At 37.6% G+C, this 5,717-nt stretch overlaps 3 non-coding genes across 3 annotated transcripts; all 3 read right to left on the bottom strand.

The window, feature by feature from the left end:
* Positions 1-252: 252 nt before the first annotated feature.
* On the bottom strand, positions 253-325 carry TRNAR-UCG (transfer RNA arginine (anticodon UCG)). The gene has a single exon. It is a non-coding gene; the product is annotated as a tRNA-Arg (tRNA).
* A 2,439-nt stretch (positions 326-2,764) lies between these two features.
* TRNAR-UCG (transfer RNA arginine (anticodon UCG)) lies at positions 2,765-2,837 on the bottom strand. The gene has a single exon. It is a non-coding gene; the product is annotated as a tRNA-Arg (tRNA).
* Positions 2,838-4,353: 1,516 nt separating this feature from the next.
* On the bottom strand, positions 4,354-4,426 carry TRNAQ-UUG (transfer RNA glutamine (anticodon UUG)). Its single transcript has one exon. It is a non-coding gene; the product is annotated as a tRNA-Gln (tRNA).
* Positions 4,427-5,717: the final 1,291 nt, after the last annotated feature.

Here is a 5,717-nt window from a genome sequence, read left to right on the forward strand (position 1 = left end):
AATACATTTCATAGGCCATTGACACTACTTTTAAAGAATGTTGATTCACATACATAAATGTCATTACTTAATTAAAACATTCTATGTTATTGCTTCCTGAATGGCTCATTAATCACTAGTTTTTTAGGTTTGTTATATCAATTAATTGGTCAAGTAGATGGAGTAAAGCATAATGTACACGAAATAATTGAAGGATTTCAGTGTTTTCATTCTTTTGGAATGATATGAACTTTGAATGTAAAAAGCTATAAACAACCACGAAGGGACTTGAACCCTCAATCTTCTGATTCGAAGTCAGACGCCTTATCCATTAGGCCACGCGGTCCTACTAGCAATATGCTGGAAGAAGAACAAATCAGGCAAAATTGTATACATTATTCAAAACATTTTTATTCCAGCACTCATTTTGTTGCCTATCTTTAAAAAATGTTAATTATTGTTGTTTCTTTGGGCAGTCTTCATAGATTCCAATGTTCATACATAGCTTTCACCAGTTGAATCATATAGCAGAAAGGGGTGAAGTGGGGGCCTGTACTATTGTGGAAAAATGTTAACAGTCAAACAAGATGAATTGTGCCATTCTATAATGTGTAGCTCTCGATGGCAAAACTTAGGCAAATGTTTAAAACTCATTCAGGGAGAGAGAGAGAGAGACAGAGAGAGAGAGAGAGAGAGAGAGAGAGAGACGAGAGAGAGAGAGAGAGAGAGAGAGAAAACACACACACTTTTTGGTAAACAATATGAACATCATATTTAAGGCATTCATAAATGACCTATTTCCAGATTCGACGATTTCATTTCTGACTTCTTAAATAATTTCATAGGCCATTGACACTACTTTTAAAGAATGTTGATTCACATACATAAATGTCATTACTTAATTAAAACATTCTATGTTATTGCTTCCTGAATGGCTCATTAATCACTAGTTTTTTAGGTTTGTTATATCAATTAATTGGTCATGTAGATGGAGTAAAGCATAATGTACACGAAAGAACTGAAGGAATTTCAGTGTTTTCATTCTTTTGGAATGATATGAACTTTGAATGTAAAAAGCTATAAACGACCACGAAGGGACTCGAACCCCCAATCTTCTGATTCGAAGTCAGACACCTTATCCATTAGGCCATGCCGTCCTACTAGCAATATGCTGGAAGAAGAACAAATCAGGCAAAATTGTCAACATTATTCAAAACATTTTTATTCCAGCACTCATTTTTGTTGCCTATCTTTTAAAAATGTTAATTATTGTTGTTTCTTTGGGCAGTCTTCATAGATTCCAATGTTCATACATAGCTTTCACCAGTTGAATCATATAGCAGAAAGGGGTGAAGTGGGGGCCTGTACTATTGTGGAAAAATGTTAACAGTCAAACAAGATGAATTGTGTCATTCTATATAATGTGTAGCTCTCGATGGCAAAACTTAGGCAAATGTTTAAAACTCATTCATTGAGAGAGAGAGAGAGAGAGAGAGAGAGAGAGAGAGAGAGAGAGAACACACACACTTTTTGGTAAACAATATGAACATCATATTTAAGGCATTCATAAATGACCTATTTCCAGATTCGACGATTTCATTTCTGACTTCTTAAATAATTTCATAGGCCATTGACACTACTTTTAAAGAATGTTGATTCACATACATAAATGTCATTACTTAATTAAAACATTCTATGTTATTGCTTCCTGAATGGCTCATTAATCACTAGTTTTTTAGGTTTCTTATATCAATTAATTGGTCAAGTAGATGGAGTTAAGCTTAATGTACACGAAATAGTTGAAGGATTTCAGTGTTTTCATTCTTTTGGAATGATATGAACTTTGAATGTAAAAAGCTATAAACGACCACGAAGGGACTCGAACCCTCAATCTTCTGATTTGAAGTCAGACGCCTTATCCATTAGGCCACGCGGTCCTACTAGCAATATGCTGGAAGAAGAACAAATCAGGCAAAATTGTAAACATTATTTCAAAACATTTTTATTCCAGCACTCATTTTGTTGCCTATCTTTTAAAAATGTTAATTATTGTTGTTTCTTTGGGCAGTCTTCATAGATTCCAATGTTCATACATAGCTTTCACCAGTTGAATCATATAGCAGAAAGGGGTGAAGTGGGGGCCTGTACTATTGTGGAAAAATGTTAACAGTCAACAAGATGAATTGTGCCATTCTATAATGTGTAGCTCTCGATGGCAAAACTTAGGCAAATGTTTAAAACTCATTCATGGAGAGAGAGAGAGAGAGAGGAGAGAGAGAGAGAGAGAGAGAGAGAGAGAGAGAGAGAGAGAGAGAGAGAGAGAGAGAGAGAGAGAGAGAGAGAGAGAGAGAGAGAGAGAGAGAGAGAGAGAGAGAGAGAGAGAGAGAGAGAGAGAGAGAGAGAGAGAGAGAGAGAGAGAGAGAGAGAGAGAGAGAGAACACACACACTTTTTGGTAAACAATATGAACATCAGATTTAAGGCATTCATGAATGACCTATTTCCAGATTCGACGATTTCATTTCTGACTTCTTAAATAATTTCATAGGCCATTGACACTACTTTTAAAGAATGTTGATTCACATACATAAATGTCAATTACTTAATTAAAACATTCTATGTTATTGCTTCCTGAATGGCTCATTAATCACTAGTTTTTTAGGTTTGTTATATCAATTAATTGGTCAAGTAGATGGAGTAAAGCATAATGTACACGAAATAATTGAAGGATTTCAGTGTTTTCATTCTTTTGGAATGATATGAACTTTGAATGTAAAAAGCTATAAACGAGCACGAAGGGACTCGAACCCTCAATCTTCTGATTCGAAGTCAGACGCCTTATCCATTAGGCCACGCGGTCCTACTAGCAATATGCAGGAAGAAGAACAAATCAGGCAAAATTGTAAACATTATTCAAAACATTTTTATTCCAGCACTCATTTTGTTGCTATCTTTTAAAAATGTTAATTATTGTTGTTTCTTTGGGCAGTCTTCATAGATTCCAATGTTCATACATAGCTTTCACCAGTTGAATCATATAGCAGAAAGGGGTGAAGTGGGGGCCTGTACTATTGTGGAAAAATGTTAACAGTCAAACAAGATGAATTGTGCCATTCTATAATGTGTAGCTCTCGATGGCAAAACTTAGGCAAATGTTTAAAACTCATTCATGGAGAGAGAGAGAGAGAGAGAGAGAGAGAGAGAGAGAAAACACACACACTTTTTGGTAAACAATATGAACATCATATTTAAGGCATTCATAAATGACCTATTTCCAGATTCGACGATTTCATTTCTGACTTCTTAAATAATTCCATAGGCCATTGACACTACTTTTAAAGAATGTTGATTCACATACATAAATGTCATTACTTAATTAAAACATTCTATGTTATTGCTTCCTGAATGGCTCATTAATCACTAGTTTTTTAGGTTTGTTATATCAATTAATTGGTCAAGTAGATGGAGTAAAGCATAATGTACACGAAATAATTGAAGGATTTCAGTGTTTTCATTCTTTTGGAATGATATGAACTTTGAATGTAAAAAGCTATAAACGACCACGAAGGGACTCGAACCCTCAATCTTCTCCATTAGGCCACGCGGTCCTACTAGTAATATGCTGGAAGAAGAACAAATTAGGCAAAATTGTAAACATTATTCAAAACATTTTTATTCCAGCACTCATTTTGTTGCCTATCTTTTAAAAATGTTAATTATTGTTGTTTCTTTGGGCAGTCTTCATAGATTCCAATGTTCATACATAGCTTTCACCAGTTGAATCATATAGCAGAAAGGGGTGAAGTGGGGGCCTGTACTATTGTGGAAAAATGTTAACAGTCAAACCAGATGAATTGTGCCATTCTATAATGTGTAGCTCTCGATGGCAAAACTTAGGCAAATGTTTAAAACTCATTCATGGAGAGAGAGAGAGAGAGACAGAGACAGAGACAGAGACAGAGACAGAGACAGAGAGAGAGAGAGAGAGAGAGAGAGAGAGAGAGAGAGAGAGAGAGAGAGAGAGAGAAAACACACACACTTTTTGGTAAACAATATGAACATCATATTTAAGGCATTCATAAATGACCTATTTCCAGATTCGACGATTTCATTTCTGACTTCTTAAATAATTTCATAGGCCATTGACACTACTTTTAAAGAATGTTGATTCACATACATAAATGTCATTACTTAATTAAAACATTCTATGTTATTGCTTCCTGAATGGCTCATTAATCACTAGTTTTTTAGGTTTGTTATATCAATTAATTGGTCATGTAGATGGAGTAAAGCATAATGTACACGAAAGAACTGAAGGATTGCAGTGTTTTCATTCTTTTGGAATGATATGAACTTTGAATGTAAAAAGCTATAAACGACCACGAAGGGACTCGAACCCCCAATCTTCTGATTCAAAGTCAGACGCCTTATCCATTAGGCCACGCGGTCCTACTAGCAATATGCTGGAAGAAGAACAAATCAGGCAAAATGGTAAACATTATTCAAAACATTTTTATTCCAGCACTCATTTTGTTGCCTATCTTTTAAAAATGTTAATTATTGTTGTTTCTTTGGGCAGTCTTCATAGATTCCAATGTTCATACATAGCTTTCACCAGTTGAATCATATAGCAGAAAGGGGTGAAGTGGGGGCCTGTACTATTGTGGAAAAATGTTAACAGTCAAACAAGATGAATTGTGCCATTCTATAATGTGTAGCTCTCGATGGCAAAACTTAGGCAATTTTATACCAACTGTGTCTGCATGCAAACTTTATGTGCCTGCAATCACATGTGGACACTGATAGCAAGTGCATACTGGCTCACTTCGCTACCCTGCCCTACAGGCGCTATCTTCCACACCAGCTTTGAGTATGCCCATAGCAACTATGGGCAAACATTCTTATGTTCCACCGTACCCACACAAAACAGCCATCCTGCAACATGACAATCATTTTGGCAGTGCTGGAAAAGTCCATTCACAGAAATTGCATCTGCATGTTCTTTGTATCTTTACCTAATTCACACACCAATCATATCCAATTAATTCCTACAGAAGACGTGTCACTTACACCACACATAACATTACTCGCAGTAAAACAATAAACAAGGCAGGATCTTACGAGGTACGCAAGACACCGCTGCCATATAGTTGGTGTCCAAGTACCACTTTCATGACACTTAGACCTCAAGGGAGGGAGCCAAAGTGGCGTGTATTATTTTGAAAAGACACCCCTTGAGTGGAGGGAACCTGAATGGTGTTCTGGTCTTCCACAACGCACGGCTTGAGTAGAGGGAGCGGGACTGGCCTTTCTTTGCTTGCCAAACCTTAGGTGGAAGGAGCCAGAATTGGGTTCCTGACCAAAGTACGCCGGAAGCGGATGGGGTTTTCCAGACATTTTTTTTGTAAGGCAATCCCGAACAGGAGCAAGCTGCACTCCCATAGGGGAGTGACCAGAGTGCTCCACCCTTCTTCTCCATGGCCCGCCTCAACTAGAGGCGGTGGAGTGGCATTCCTTTCCAAGATGCGCCTGCTTTGGAAGAAACAAGCATTGCGTTACTTTGCAAGGCACACCACGCGCAGAGGGAGCTAGACTGCCTTTTCCTTATGAGGCAGGCCTGAAGTGAAAGTTACCGGGGGTGATGTCTCTTTCCCAGGCAGGCCTCAAGTGGAGGGGGCAGGACTAGCATTGCTTGCCTAAGCACGCCCAAGGGGAGTAAAGCGGAGTGCTGTCCCCACCT

This window comes from Ambystoma mexicanum, chromosome 7p (assembly GCF_040938575.1).
Source record: "Ambystoma mexicanum isolate Mex_15411 chromosome 7p, UKY_AmexF1_1, whole genome shotgun sequence".
Classification (NCBI taxonomy): Eukaryota; Metazoa; Chordata; class Amphibia; order Caudata; family Ambystomatidae; genus Ambystoma; species Ambystoma mexicanum.